We start from the raw sequence: 16,579 nt of genomic DNA, 5'->3' as shown, positions 1-16,579 counted from the left end.
ATTGCTGGAGTTTTGTTAGGAAGGATTCAAAAATTACCTCCAGCCTCAGCAGGAAAGCGTACCACAATGGATCAGCAGTTTCTCCTCTAGTGTAGATGTGGGAAGTGGCACCATAACTGCCATTCCCATACTAGCCCTTGGTCCTCAGTGTTCCACTGCCCTATTGTATGGCATTGTCTAGAAGGCAGCAGGACAAAATAGAAAGGGTTTTGGAATAGTAGACATAAGAATCTAGCTTGGATAGAGTGTGGGCTCTCCCCCACTGCCATTGCATAACTTTGACAACTAACAATCTCTCATCTTCAATTTCTTGAATATAAAATGGAGATTTCACATACAGTTCTAGAGAGCCTATAGGATTATTGAATATCATTTAAAATAATATTTGTGAAATTATTCCATAAACTGATGTAAAAAATATTAGACATTTCTGGTTTTTGCCTTTCACGTTTATAAAAAACTTAGAAAACAAGAGAAAGTGTCATAATCTTATGATTCCAATAAAACAACATTAGCATATTGATACATTTCTTTTCCCTTGCTTTCTCATATATCTTTTACAACCTGGATATAATCACATTAAATATATTTTACCATTGTTTTTAATTTTACTTTATTTTTAAGTAGTTTATTTCCATGATTTTTTAATAAAAATCATCATTTTAATGATTATATAAACTATGCCATCAGTCTCTGAAATCTCTCTTATTCCTATTACAATTGTAAATATATCTCTTCTCTGTTGTTTTTTTTTTTTCCATGTGAACTTAAGCTGGTTATTTGGTACAAATTCACTTAGTTTAGGAATGTCACATTCATTCATGGATCCTGCACGCATTTATTGACTATTTACTGTCACGTCCTGAGTTATATTCTAGTTATATAGTGAAAAGAAAAATTGTGGCTTCTGTCCTTACAAAAATGTATAGTCTTATGGGAAAAAGCAGCATGAATACAAAAATAAAATTTAAAAAATGAATACAAATTACTATAGAATTTCAGATTATAATGTTATGAGTGAAAAAAGCATAGTGTTATGAGAAGAAACATTTGAAGAATTAGAGAGTAGTAATTATTTATAATTGTGTTAAGGGAACACTTTTCTGAGAATGTGTCATTTCTGAAGAGCTAGGAAGACAGAATAATGAAAATCTGAGAGAATACGATTACGAGCAAAGTGAATTGTATGTGCCAAGGCTTGAAGTGGGTTTAAGGAATGAAGCAAGAGGACATTAGTGTGACTGGAATTTAGTGAACAAGGAGGAAATTACTGGAGATGAAGCTAGAGTGAGATCATGTGGCATGCTAAGCATTGTGTTGTCATGGAATGTGGATTTTATTTTAGGGGTAACAAGAAGCTTTGATGGGTTTTAAAGAGGGTAGAGCCATGCCCAACTTTGTCTGGCTGCCTTTCAGAGAATAGTTGGGGATGTGTAAGAGTGAATGAAGGCCTTACAGTAAAGCCAAGTACAGTAAGTCACAAGTCGAAGAAAATAGTGGCTTATTCTAGAAAGTGGAAACAGAGATGGAAAAGAAAAGATGAATTCAAAATAAGCTTTGGAAGTAGAACTGATAGAACTTGTGTTAGATTTGGATGTGGGACTGAGCGAAGGGTGACTATAAGAATGACTCCTTTACAAACTGTTGTAGCTTTGTCATGTGTCAAGTTGGATATGCCACACTCTGTTCCCAGATTCCCCTTTGTGGATGCGTCTAGTTAGCACAGGCCACAGAGTAATTCTTGTGAGATTTGGTAGCATAAAGGAAGGAGCTATTTGTAGCTCACACACGTTAGTGCTAATTTGCTGACTCACTTCCTTGGCATGAGGCAGGAACTGGGTTTGCAACTGCTCAACTTGCCAGTAGATCCTTCTTCAGTTTCTACAGCTCTTGGGCCAAGTTCATAGCAATATGATACAGGGCCCTGGCTTCTGCATGCCACCCAAACCATCGAAGTCAAAGGTAACAAGAAAAGATACCATGGTTTCTAGCTTATGCCTGATATCTGATGTTACACCCACCTTCCCTTCACGACTGCCTGCCCTGTGGACTTTAAGCCCTAATATCAGACGCAAAGACAGCAGCCTTATTTATAGAGAATGCTTGACCAGCTCTCACAATTATATAGGGTTAAATCTCTATTACAGTCACTCTATATGTAAAGATACGTGAGATATCTGTGTATAGCCCCTACTGATTCTGCTTCTCTTACTGAACCCTGACTGCCACATATAACAAAACACTGTTTTCATCTATAGAAAATTGCTTTGCTATTGAAAAATTACTGGCTGTTGAGGGGAGCAAATGCACCTTTATTTGTAGAAAAAATATCCTATGATATTCATGCTTTAAGGATTTTAAGAGAAAACTGGGCTCTTACTAGAGGTATGGGAAGAGTAAGTTCAGGTTCCTGGGCCTGATGTACTCCTAGAAGTTCAGAAAATTTTGTACCACTAGTATGCTAGCAAAGCTGTGCAATAATGATAGGAATAAAAGTAAAAGAAAAGGTGGGCGGAAGAAGGAAGAAAGGAGAAAGGAAGGGAAGGAACGAGGAGAGGCCACAAAATTGTTTTCAAAAAGAGCATCATATTTAATGAAGGACTAATATACCAAATAACTATTTATAAAATATAAAAAAAATATTTTGGAAGGCAAGGTTTTTTTTAGAGAGGAGGGTATCTTAGAGATTTCAAAAAAGAAAACACTTTCAATTAACTAACTATTATAATTTGAGCCCTGTTGACTCCACAGGCAGAAATTGTTGTATCTGAGAAGAGAAACAGACCATTAAAGAAAAACACACCATTTCAATAATACATCATTTCAGTGAATCAGTGTCAAATTTCAAAGGCTTTAAAAGGCATCACTGATGAACAAAAACCCCTAGATTTTAGTCAAATGATCTTTCTGTCACCAAACTATGACAACTTTAGACAATATGCTGGGAAAATGAATGCAGCACAGGTTAGAATCAAACCAAAGTTACATTAACTTCCACTGTTAATTCAGCAAAGGCATGCTCTACATCGGTGCTTAGATTGGATGGTAAAGCATTCATATTTACAGTCACAGGAACACAAGACACATTCCTCCCCCTACTAATTGCAATATCTGAGATTAATAATAATAAAAATCAAGTCTTCTCTTTATCTAAAGAGCCAAAGAAATTGTTTCTTCATTCTAAAGTACTCATAGCATCTAATATTTCAGCATCTTAATAATGCATGTGCATAATGCTGTTTTAACAACTTTACTGCATATAGAATAGATTAAACATGAATCAGAAAAGAGTATGTGCTGGTAACTTTAGTTCATTCATACAAATACTTATTGAGAACGTGTGTATGCCAGATATTGCACTAGAGACTAAGAGTTCAAAGATGAATAAATCTACTCCTGGTCCTCAAGTAGCTGATAGATTAGTGTTAGCTAACTGAGCCATTCACTGAGTAATCCTAAAATATCTGCACTTCTGCCTAAGTCTAATTAACCTGTCTTCAATTTCTCACTAGAATTTTGAAAAATAAATATGATTTAAAATTGCTTGTCAAGGCTTCCATGGAAACTGAAGTATTCATTCTACGTGCAAGGCAGGATTGCATTCCCCACTCCCTTTAAAGATAGAATTGGGGTCAAGGGTGGGAGGTTGGGGGAACAGGTGGTGGGTAATGGGGAGGGCACGTTTTGCATGGAGCACTGGGTGTTGTGCAAAAAGAATGAATACTGTTATGCTGAAAAAATAAATAAAATGGAAAAAAAAAAAGAAAAAAAAAACTAAAAAAAAAAAAAAAAAAAAAAAAAGATAGAATTGGCCGTACTTGCTTTCCCTGATGAAGTGGACCCAGTGGTGTCCTGGGACTTATATTGGCTCTTGCCAGCCCAAATTTGGCGAGCCTGTAGATGAAAATAGCCATTATTAACAACTAAATTATATAAACTGAGAAATAATTTAAATTTAAAACAAAGATAATAAATACCCAAACGCATCACTTACTAATTATTTCACTACATTTTACTATCGTGTATGTATTTGAAGGTATATGGTGAAAATGCTATATGATGGTCTGTATTTCTTCCTTACTCCATGGTGATCATGTTGGTAACTTGAAGTCAGTCACAGCGGGAGTATTTATATTCAGATATTTGCAAACACTACATATTAGTGGTTTTTTTCCTCCACAAAAATCTGGCTGATGTAAATTTTCTAGAATACTCCTGAGTGGGCGTGTAATGTATCATTTCTAGGAATAAACTCCCTAGCCCGTGTGCATCCTTCTTCCTGCTGAGGTAAGCATGAAAGTATGTGTTGAGTTAGAGCTTCCATCTAACTGGATCGCTGAGTCACTATGATGAGTAGAATGTGTGCCCACCAACCCCAATCCACAGACCTATCTTGGACTTGGGGCCTGAAAAAGAATTAATTTCTTTTGTTTTTTCTCTTTGTTACCATAGCTGATCTTGACTGATAAAAAACAACAGTAAAGTATTTCCAAAATACTTTTTTTTTTTTTTTTGGAAAGTGATACCATTACAATAGTGTAATACTTACTGCTATGCCCACAATTCGGCTTCTGCTCCACACTACTCATCTTCATTTTTTTGTTGGCAATTGTCATCTACAAAGAGAAAATATTTGCTAACATGGTTAACACTTACTAAAAATTCTCTTTCTTTAAGTTTAGCTCACTGAGTTGGCCCTTCAGGTGGTCTCCTTTTATCTATCAGTCTGACTGTAAACAACTCATTTCTGGGGCACCTGGGTAGCTCAGTTGGTTAAGTGACCAACTCAGTCTCGGCTCAGGTCTTGACCTCAGGTCATGAGTTCAGGCTCCCAAGCTGGGCTCCATACCGGACATGGAGCCTACTCAAAAAAAATAATTAAAAAAAAAACAAACCCAAAACTTATTTCTTATAATCTAACAAGTGGAGTTTGGATGTTACTTATTTTCTTACTTGCTAGTTAAACTTACCTAGAACTCTGTTTGCTCATTAGAAGGCTGCACATTAAGTTGGACATGGTCACTACTGTGAAAAATAATCAAAATTCCAACATGATCATAGCCCTCATACCTCCTATTGAAATTTGAGAGCCAAAAAATTAAGAGGGTGAGAAGTAGAAATGAGACAGGGAGTGGGAAAGGGGGAAAGAGAGGAATGTGATTTCAAAGACGTTGAGAGTAATAGTAACTCAGAGTTGCATCAGAGACAAGGTATATGAAGATTTTCCATATTTGAGAGGTTTTCTTGTTTTGAAAATGTTTTATTTTTTGAAGAATACAGAATTAAGCCATTTTAGTCAATATTCCTAAACTAAGAAATTTTCAAGTTCTGGAAGTTATCAAGAATAGACCAAATGTTACAAACATGGTGAAAATACAGGGATTTCAAAAGCATGAGTTTGAGAAGCTAGAACTGGGGTTGGTTGGCTGGACAAATGTCCCTTAAACACTGGGTATAGAAAAGCCTGGACCTGACTGCAAGTGTAGGAGAAAATGGGATTACTGCCTACAGTGTTATTCAGTGTTGACATAGGCTTGTCTCTCATAACTGATTGTAGAATAAAGACAATTACCTAATTTATTCAGGAAAGAACATTTCTAAAATTATCTAAATAGTTAAAATTATTATTATATACATGAATAGAAGTCAAAAATTGAGTTATTCAGATTATTTAAAAAACAGGAAACAGAGGGGGCGCCTGGGTGGCTCAGCGGGTTAAAGCCTCTGCATTCGGCTCAGCTCATGATCCCAGGGTCCTGGGATCGAGCCCCGCATCGGGCTCTCTGCTTGGCTGGGAGCCTGCTTCCTCCTCTCTCTCTCTCTGCCTGCCTCTCTGCCTACTTGTAATCTCTATCTGTCAAAAAAAATAAATCTTTAAAAAATAAAAAAATAAAAAAATAAAAAAAATAAAAACAGGAAACAGAGCTTGCCTTGGCACCAATAAAGCCCAATCCCCTACATATGACCTTGTTGAGCATTCTGCATTGTTCAAATGCATTGTTTTGTTATTAAACTCTGCTCTCTCCATAGGTAAATAACCTCTCTGCTCCCTGGGTCCTTTGCTTCTAACTTTTCCTCAAATGTTCAGATCTCCTCTAACCCAATTAAATCTTCTATTGGTACTGGGTCCTAGAAAGAAACATTGTCTTTTCCCCTGGAGTATCATGGTTTACCAAGAAGAATCAGACTCTTTTGGTGTTTTCTAATCCTGACTGGATTCAAGCAGTTAGTCATTAAGCTCCCTAACAGATTGACAGAGATGAAGTTGTGGTTCCTGAAGTGCAATAGCTAACAAGTTACTGCAAGTGGTTTGGTCAACAATTTGTATCTCAAATAGTATCTATATATTGACAAGATGATATTTCATACATAAATACTGTGTTTCCCATGTATGCAGATACTATTTGATTGAGGAATTAGAAATTTAGTTTAAAATATTCCTAAATTTGAACTAATCTTTTGAGTATTTAATCATTCAAAATTAAAAATGTGATTTTTATTATAAAGAATCGCTCAATTTAAAAATTGTACTTTTTTCTTCAAATATAGTTTTTTTTTTTAATTAAAACATGGTTATATGTATATAGTTGCTTACTTAGAAACCCAACTGTTCTAACTGTTCTCTTTCTGCCCCTTACCAGTAATTATTCTTCAAACCAATCTCCTTTTACCAGAATTTGGTGAAATTCTGTCATTCAGTGATACCTTCCTTTTTCTTTGCTAGGTATGATGCATTCACACCTTTGTATTCTTTACAACAATTTTAGATGAAGTTTTGTTAGGAAAGAGAGATAAACAAATGTTCTCAAGCTACCATATCTAACCAGAGGTCTCTTTAAAAAATGTTTAACGTCAAGAAGGGGCTCTCTTGCTCGGAAACATTAGGACCCACTGGTGAAGAGGAATAACGACAAGGGAGAATCAGGAAACCTAGATCTACATCAGTTTCCTGTACCCATTTAGTCCTCTGTGAAATGAACACTCAGGCTAGATGCTCTCCAGGTCTCCTCTTCGATGGTGCTGCTCTCCACTTGACAAATAGAATAAGGATGGGCAGACCTGCTACCTACCTAAGATACCATCAAATTGGGGAATAGGAAGAAAACAGGACTGGGTACTAAGAAGCTAATACCCAAGTTGAAAGAGAAACAGAAAACAAGGTGCTAGTAGGAGAAAGAAAGAATCTTGAAGCTGACAGAGTCAAAGTTGAGGCATAAATATTAAAGAAGCTTGTGTCAAGATCCAAGGAATACATGGACGTGTCCTAGCACACAAGGAAAATTGACTTGGCAGGAATGATTTGAACAGAACGAAAAGGAGAGATGGGAAACAAAGGCCAAGAAGTAGGTGGTTGTGGTCAATGACACAGGAAATAACTGAAGCCTAGATATGGATCCTGGTAGAGGGAAGAGCAAAGAGAGATTTTGTCTCACTTAGAGTGATAGGGATGAAAGCAACCATATGCCTTAATTATTTTTTCTGTAAAATACACTGGCATGTTTCTAATATAGAGAACGCTAAATGTTTCTAATAAAGGGAAGCTCTAAAAGAGTTTAATGAGAGATGAGGCTAGTGGGTTGAAATATGAGTTCCGAGTGAATGCAGATGAATCTGAAAAACAAAAACAAAGAAAACTCTGAAAAGGCTAAGCAAAATAAACAGCGATTTCAACTGGCTGGCTTTCTTCCTTGCGTTTGTGAGTCTAGATAAGGAGCTTTGTGGTGGTGGGAAGGCAGTGAAGCTTTAATTGCCTATTAACTGGCTCCTTCTGTTTATATCCTTTCTCTACTCTGTCGTCTATCCCCTGACTTGGCCACTGCCGCCTATGCTAAATGGATTCTGATCAGCTAAAAATCACACAGTAATTTAAGCTGGAAATTTTAGTTAAATCCAGTCAATTCCCCAACATCTTTTCAAAAGGATGAAGGTTTTAATCAGTACAATACAAACCATGGGGAATATGGGAGAGATCAGGTCAGAATGTGGGTCAGAAAAACTATAGAGGAAGTGCTAATGGGATAAGGACGCCTGAGCTTTTTATCTTATTAGCGCTTCCCATGTCAAATTAGCAAAATGGTTCAGGCACTAAAGTGTTGAGATAAAATGTTCATATGGTATGTGTTCCCCCAGAAGGATTCTCTGTGAGCCTCTTCTAAGGAGATTCAACTTTTCTTCTCTTTTCTTTTTTATCTTCAGAGGTGAGTGCAATTATGTAAGCCAGACACATCTACTTTGTATCCCAGTGACCTCTGTGGAAATACAGCTTAATCAGCAAGACCACTGCATTACAAAATTCCGGGGGGCACCATTCACAAAGAAGCTGAAGTGAATGGTGCCCCCTGGAGTTGTGCAATGCTGTGGCCTTTTATCCGGATAAATTTCCTTGTTGTAAAATGAAGTAAAGGATACATGTTCTAGAAGCAGCACCTTGAAGACAGCCTCATTAGAGTAATGGTATTTGTTTAAATAGCGGGGTGCACATCTGTGTCATCTGAGTATCTTTTTCCTCCTTTTTTTTTTCCTATGGAGGGATGATTGACATGTGACATAATATTAGTTTCAGGCATATGATATAATGATTCATTATTTTTATGTTTAAGTTGAAAAAGGATCACTGCAGTAAGTCTAGTTCACATCCTGAGTATCTTTTTCAATATTCACATGCCAGGTCCCTTTCCAATCCTATCTTTTGCATCACATGGATAAAAAATTAGACTTCTATAGGATGAAGAGAATTATTTTTAAAAGCCATTAATTTAATTAATATATATATAAAGAACTTTTCATGGGCCAGACACACTAGCCTTCTCTAAGTTAATTGACATAATGGAAGTAAAGCACTTGGAACAGTGTTATCTCTGAATATTACTATTATTATTCTTGAACATGGTAAACTCCTTCTTGCTCCAAGACTTCTGTATTGTTTTGTTTTAAAGCTACGATTTCCCTCTCTCTTGGCATGTTTCTCCCCCCTTTTCCATACGCTTACCTTCTGTAGCTTAATTTTTTCTTTTTTTTATCCTCCAGGTCCCAGCTTAAAAAATCACTGCCTAACTATTCTATCTAAAGTAATTTCTCTCCTCTCTCTCTATTTGTTCCTGTCTCAGCTCCACATTGGTTTCCCACATAGCACTTATCACCACTTGTCAGGATTTTATTGATTTATTTACTTATTTATTGTCTGGCTCACCCAAGGATGGGTAATCTATGAGATGGGGGAAGTGTGTAAATATTGTAGGACCTCAGACAATCTTTATTAAAAGAATATGTGAATAACCGATTGATCACAGTGCTTTAATTTTCCCAAGAAATATTCAGTATTCAGTTCACCTGGAAGTCTATTCATTTTTTTTTTTCCTGTGCTTTTGAGTCAGATTGTGAAACCAGTTTTGATGAGATGCAGTCAATGTGTTTACTGATTTCTTTTCAAATTCGAGAAAGCTTTAAATTCAAGAGAAATGTGTTGCCACATAAGTGGCAATTTCTTAATACTTTGTGGGAGTGGTAGCCTCATAAGACTCATGTGCAAGCTCCTCGTGGATCACAGCAAACATCCTGAAGCCTAAAGTCAAAATATGGAACGCTCAGTTATTGTATGTGAACGTATTCCTGATTCAATCACACAAATACAGTTTGTGTAAATGACACTATAAATATCCATATGTTCTAATTTTTTAGAAAGAGATGGCTTCTAGGGTGTTTCCTCTACCAAATTTCATTGACTTAGACACTATCAGATGCAATAAGTAGAGCCTGTTATGCCTTGTGTAATATATAAGATGTATATGGCATTGTTTTGCTGTGACAAAAATCAAAGACCCTCACATTGGTCGAATTTTTGCCACTGACTGACGTTCAACTCTGACTTCATCTGCAGTGGCCGTGATGGCACAGTCACGTGGTGGATGTAAGGTTGTCTGAGCCAGCCGCTTAGCAGGCAAATGGGGAGAGGAACTGATTTCCAAGAGAAGTTTGTGTGGGCAGCCACATACCTCAAAATCAATCTTCTCCATTTTTCAGCACACACACAAAAAAATCTGTGGAAATGAAAATAAGAACAGAAAATTTAAAGTAGCTTTTACAAAAACATAAAATAATGATTTGGGGAAAACGTACCTTGCTTCATGTAAACTTTTTATCCAAATACACACTGTCTCACTATATGTAAGACTATATACATTTCCTTATGTAACATCACATTCTTTGAATTTATGAAGAGGAACAATGTTATTCTAAATAATCTTCCTAGTTTTAATTTTTCCTCTGATGTATGCATTTCTGGGGTAGTATGAAGAACGTTACTTCGATTCTACTCTCTCTTTTCCAGCTTTCAGAAACGATTTCCGTGACTTAAGTTTCACTGGATAACTGAGAGCCATTCCTTCCTTGATTATCCTTGGTCCACAGTAAATATCTTTCTTTTCCTTTCCCTTTCTTCTCTTCCACCTTTTCCTTTTATCTTCCAAAAACCCATTATTATTTTCTCTAAACAACAATTCTCAGTTTCTTTTGTAGTCACACAACTGTTGTGAATATTAATGGTATCCTTCAAGGGGTATTATTTATAGCAGGAAATAGGGGTCTTTGATCAGTGTTTTTTCTTGAATAAAAACCTCATGCACTGTGGGTAGATTGTGTTTCTCTTATGTTGGGCATTTCGTTGCTCATTTCCATCTTTCCTTATATTACAGAGTTGGAGGCCGTTGGAGACTTTTAAGTTGTTCTTTTTAAAAAGCCTTTTTCCCCTTTATTATGTGATCTCTCTAATGCTGTCCCTGTGTATGGTGATGTCTGCCCTGGTTGGAAATCCTTTCGCTACACTCCCTAAAGGCAGCAAGTGATTCAGGGGGGAGTGTGTAATTTGTTTTGTACCGTGGAATTCCTGCCATGCCTATATGTATTTAGACCACAGGCAAACCAATAAAGTTGTCATAGAAACAAAGCATTTCATGAATAAATCAATCCATAACAAACTTGTAAACTTCAAACAACCCACTGTGCCTTAACAACACATCCGTTTACATACACAAAATAATCATGTTTGTAATGAGCAATGCACAATATTATTCTTTCCCATACATTTGGTCCTGTTTGCCATCTTATAAATATTCCTTAATGTATTTTTATGCAGCCTGTGGATTCCTACTGAGCTGGAATGAAATAAGTAACTCTAGCTGGGCATGATTATACTGGAAAAGTAGACTTTTAAAAATGTAGCTCATGGTGAACCCCAGTTCAAACACTCTGCTCAGAATACCTACTCAGATGACCAGAGGGAATTGAAACCATGGCTAAGCAAAGTTTCCTTATTTTGATCAACTCCAGTATTCTTTTTCACTTTTCGGTTTCCCTGTTTGGCTCTTACTACCCTGTTCTGCATACAGTGTCTTCAGAGAATGTGGCTGACTGGCAGGGGCAGGAAAGGTAGGGATAAGGGAGCTAGTTGAAAAATGACACTGAGTATTTTAAAAAGGACGTATGGTTTCTGCCAGAAACTATCATGACTGGTTTGGAGAAAGAGCACTTCGAGGAGGAAAAGATAATATTATTGTGTAAAACTTAAATTCCTTTCCAGATGGAAAAAAGACAAGAAAAAGGCATGGATAGGAAAGGAGGTCAGTGTAATACAAGTCCTCCGGGGCTTGCTTTGGCTTCCTGAACACGACAACTTTTCTTATTTTCATTCTGACTGAAATTCTCTCTGTGGCTACATTTAGGTCCTGCTTCCCATACATGGTACACTAGATTGACTTGTAGAGGTACCTTCCATTCCCAGGGGTTCAGTGAAGGCCTTTGACCATGACTTCATTGTGACATCTCAGCCTAATTAGACAGTTCCTGAATGCCTGTAATCACAGGAGCCTTCTATCCATATTTTATGGTGTAGATGTGAATTTTATTTTCCAATAATTGACTTCTGCTTTACTATGTTAAATCTCTCTTTTTGCCCCCTCATAACATCTGAGAAGATTCCATAACTTTTCAGTCACTGACAGTTATTAACAGTTTGTCTGATCTATTTATAATCTTAATCCCCTATTTCATTCAAAACTCTCTCTTCCACCGTCTAAGTGAGGAGGGTGGCTTTAGTCAACCCTCTTACTTTCCCTCTCTTACTCCAAGGGCTTATGTAGACCTCTGGGACATCTCTGTTCCTAAGGTCTACTCAGTTTAAACAAGAGGATGGACAGGGCAGGCTGAGATTTTCTTATGCTACCAGACAGACTCTTGCTCATTCTGGTCTCTGTGCTTTTCGTGACCTCTGCTACTAACTTTTAGTCTTGTGTAGATGGTGTTCATCATGTTCTTGTGTCTTCAAAGCTCATCAGCCGTGGATGACACCAAGATGTGGATGTTCGCCTGAAATTTGTGTGGATTTGAACCTGTGAAGGTGAAATTATTTGGAAATAGGGTCTTTGTAGATATCACCAAGTTGAAAGAAGTCATGCTGCATTAAGGTTGGCCCTAACCCAGTGACTGGTGACTTTGTGAGGCAAGGGAAATTCGGATAGGAGAGGAGATGCCCTGTGAAGATGGAGGCAGAGACGCAAGTGAGGCATCTGCAAGGCCAAGACCACTGGGGATTTCTGACAACCACCAGAAGCTAGGAAAAGGCAAAGAACGACTCTTCCCTAGAGCTTTCAGACGGGAGCATGGCCTGCCAGCACTTGGTTTTGTACTTCTAGCCTCAAAAACTGTGAGAGAATAAATTTCTATTATTTTTAAGCCCCCCTCCCCCCAGTTTATTGTACTTGGTACAGTAGGCCTGGGACACAAATAGTAGGCTCCATACCTCAGACTCCCTTTTTAGACAGAAAAAAAGCAGCAAGGACCTTTCAACATTCTTATACACCTCCAGATCCGTGTTCCAAACTGAAGTCGTCCTTTCCCTAAATCTGTTCTTCCGTATGTATCTCTAGCTCAGGGCTGGCGCTCGCCACCTCTGTGCCTCCAGCCTCACCCTTGAAAGCCGTCAGTTCGACCCTTCCCTTTCCCTTACATCATCCCTCCCCACACGGTTAATTCTTCATTCGCTTCAGAGTGAAATCCAGTTTCTTGAGGTTGATTATGCCTTCATTGTTTGCCATGTGGCTGCCTCACTTGCTGCACCAGCAACCACGTCCGTCATGATACTCTGCTTTCTGTGTTAGACTGCCTGTAGTTCCTCACCCATGTCAGCTAAGGAGATGGGCTCTCTGCTGCTCCTCGGGGCCCCAGCAGCACCCCACATAAGGTAATCACTGATGGTTTCTGCTCTGTCTCACTAACAATGAGGTCATCAGGGCAGATGCTTGGCTTTATTTATCTCTGCTCCCCTTCAGAAAAAAGGGAAAGCCTGCTCTGTCTGGAGAAATGAAAGGACAAAATGCATGGTGTGAGTAGAAGTAGGGCCAAGGGAGAAAGCTCAAGAAAAAGGAGATAAAACTAAAGAAAGATAGAGTAGCCTATGACGATGGGTTACTTCAACCCTTCTGGAAAGTCGGTTTTCCACAAACAGTTAAGGGATCATTCATGTGTTGATCATGTAATAAATACATGATAAGTGGCAGAACAAATGATGACATACACAAATGGCTTACTGTGCATCAGACCTATGCTAAGCACTTAACCTGCATTTCTCCCTTAATCTACATGGCAGCCTCATGAGACATATGTTTCCCTCTTATTAATGAAAGAAATGGCTCTGAGACATTAAGTAAATTTTCCATGGTCACACACTAAGTAAGTGGAAATGGGATTTGAATCCAGGTGTGTCTGAATCTGAAGATATGATTTTAACAACTAAGATCTGTTGTCCTTTTGTGTTACACAGGTTCTGATCATTATGGAATATTCTTCTACAGCTGAGAAGGTGCAGCTGCTGAATGCAGTTTTCCCTTATTGGCACAACATCAATCTAAAGTCGGTAAGGAATATCTTCATTAAGGAATATTCTGCCCAAGTTTCCTACCTCAGCAATTTATTTAATCTTTGCATCATGGAGAAGTGTGGTAAACATTTTTAGGATATTAAGGAGAAACTTTTAAACATTTATGGTGTGTGTTTCCTTGAATGTAAAACAGAATTATTATTGAGCATTGCTGTAAGTATTACATGAAATAATGGGAAAGGTTAATTTTCCATGTCTTTTCTCCACCTTTCTCTTGAAATAAAAAGATCAAGGAATTTTAGCTATGGTTTTCATATAGTACCATATAATTTATAAAAATGCCTTTATATTTACTTAATCCCATGGGAATAGAGAATTCATATTAAGATGTATTTCATGTAAGATCTACTATTAGGAGTAATGCATCTGACCAGCATATGTGGAGGGTTGAAAAGATACAGTTTCTGAGGGTCCTCACCATTAGGCTGGGCCAGATATTCCACGGCAGTGAGCGCCAACTCAATTCTGAGCCGATCCTTTGCTCTTGGTATCCCCAGGCACCCAGTGATCACTCAGCAGCTATCTGTGGACCACAGAGCATATCAGTGTCAACCCCAGTCCCCAGGGAAGCCTCGTGAGATAAGGACAGTATAGAAATACTTTCTCTGGCTTAGAGTTGTCTTGAATTTAGGTTTCAAAGAATCTAACTTAGACTTTAGACTCTTAAAATTCACTGGGTCAAAAGCAAAAGCCAGATCAGATTCCTAACCTGAAGTTTATTGTGTGCATTTTTTTCTCAGTAGAATATCCTCAGGACTCAACACCTTTTCAAAGTGGCTTATGAACCTTCAATGGTTCACGACTATTTTGCCTTAGGACTATTCTGAGGATTCTTATCAATTCCCGATTCCCAGGAGTCTGGCCCCATGATTCCCTCCTCCCACAGGAGCACTGTGAGGTGCAGTTAAGTCTGAGAAACTTTTTGAAGTATTTTTCAGGCTTTGTATAATTGACCTTATAGTAGTTGGATTTAATAATTTTTGGATGATAATTGTGGCTTTTGACTTCTGAATGACGCTGTCAGTTTTGAGCAGCGCAGAGTAGACATTTATGTATTACGGAAATTCAGGCTGCATTGAGGGTCTGTTCATTGAGGCTTTCTTCTTGAAATTGCCACGTAGCCATCTTTCCCACTTCAATTTCTGTAAACACTAAGTGAAAAACAAAATATATCCATTGAAGAGGGGAGTACATCTTTATTCAATTATTTGGTTTTTTGGGGGGGTGGTCCATCTTAACATATCTAGGACATAATTTTAGTTCAGTGTTTGTAACCTGAGAGACCCAGGTTCACATTTTGTGTTCTTTACTTACTTGAACTGAGTGGTAATGATAGTGAAGATAATAATATCTCATTCTCAGAATTACAGTGACAAATAACTATTTGCTAAGAGTGAGTACATGATGGTTTGGTGGCAAGCACTGTGCTAAGTGCTTTACATAAAATATCTTCAACGAATCCTTGAAAGAACCCGTGTTAAAGGTGAGAGAATTAAGGCTCAGGTGAGTAATGGCTCTAGGCCCCAAACACGGTCAGTGACAGAACTGTAATACACATCGCCTAGAGCAGGACCTCGCAGATAGCACGTGCTTACCACATAGTCGCCCTTCATCCTGTTTTCAGTTCAGGAGAAACAGTAAGCCTTGTGGGGTGAAGTTCGACTTTCTTTCTTCCTTTTTTTTTTTTAATAAAGATTTTATTTATTTATTTGACAGACAGAGATCACAAGTAGGCAGAGAGTCAGGCAAAGAGAGAGGATGAAGCAGGCTCCCGGCTGAGCAGAGAGCCTGATGTGGGGCTTGATCCCAGGACCCTGGGATCATGACCTGAGCCGAAGGCAGAGCCTTTAACCCACTGAGCCACCCAGGCGCCCCAAAGTTTGACTTTCATTTTGTTTCTTCTGGCTGCGCCCAACCAGCCTCTAAGCCACTCCTTGGGGCCTCACCCCGTGGTTTTCCCTCTTTCCAGCTCTCTATCAGAAAGGCGGATAACTTACTGAAAGGCATCTGCAGACATTATCTGGTAATTAGGCTCATTAATTTTATAGGAAATTCTTTAATTTTCTGTGGGGCCATGTTCTTGAAATGCATTATCTCCCTTTTATGACTTTGCTTGCCTCGGTGTCAGTAGAGATTAAAGGTAACATGCCCTGCTGGGAACAAACACAATTTTCCAGCAGCTGCATTTTGTTTTCCTTAATAATTAACAATTGCTGCTGACTAACCCTTGCAACATTAAATGCCCACCTTATGACAAAGGAGTGGGCATTGGTTTGAGGAACTCACAAGGGATATCAGAAAAACAAGTGTGATTAAAGCATTAAAGATTTAGAAGTTGACATTAGGATGAAAGGTGGAATTACAGTAAATATAACGCTGTTTAACATTAAATAGAATGTGTTGTACTTGAAACTGTTGTTCATTTCAACATTAATTATTAAAGGAACCTGACAACTCATTTTTAATTCACAACTAAAGACACAATTTCTTAAGATATAAATACAACAAAGGAACTCAGAGGGTTGGTGCTTCTTTATCGTTAATGATTCCATGTTTTTTTCTTGATATAATCTATAAACAAATTAGAATGGAATATGCCTAAATTGTATAAACCAGGCATAATTTGTGGTGATATAATGCCACTGGACA

General features: G+C 37.9%; 1 long non-coding RNA gene across 1 annotated transcript in view; it reads right to left on the bottom strand.

The window, feature by feature from the left end:
• LOC123926715 overlaps window positions 1-16,579 on the bottom strand; it is an 81,306-nt gene that overhangs the window by 12,425 nt on the left and 52,302 nt on the right. The window contains exons 3-5 of the long non-coding RNA XR_006815303.1: window positions 9,993-10,037; window positions 4,550-4,616; window positions 3,819-3,894 (exon numbers count right to left, since the gene is read on the bottom strand). This is a non-coding gene — a long non-coding RNA (uncharacterized LOC123926715). The remainder of the gene's footprint in view (window positions 1-3,818; window positions 3,895-4,549; window positions 4,617-9,992; window positions 10,038-16,579) is intronic.

The sequence above is a fragment of the Meles meles genome, chromosome 1 (genome assembly GCF_922984935.1).
Source record: "Meles meles chromosome 1, mMelMel3.1 paternal haplotype, whole genome shotgun sequence".
Taxonomy (NCBI): Eukaryota; Metazoa; Chordata; class Mammalia; order Carnivora; family Mustelidae; genus Meles; species Meles meles.
Note: the sequence above shows the minus strand (reverse complement) of the source record. Positions and strands in the feature narration are given on the sequence as shown.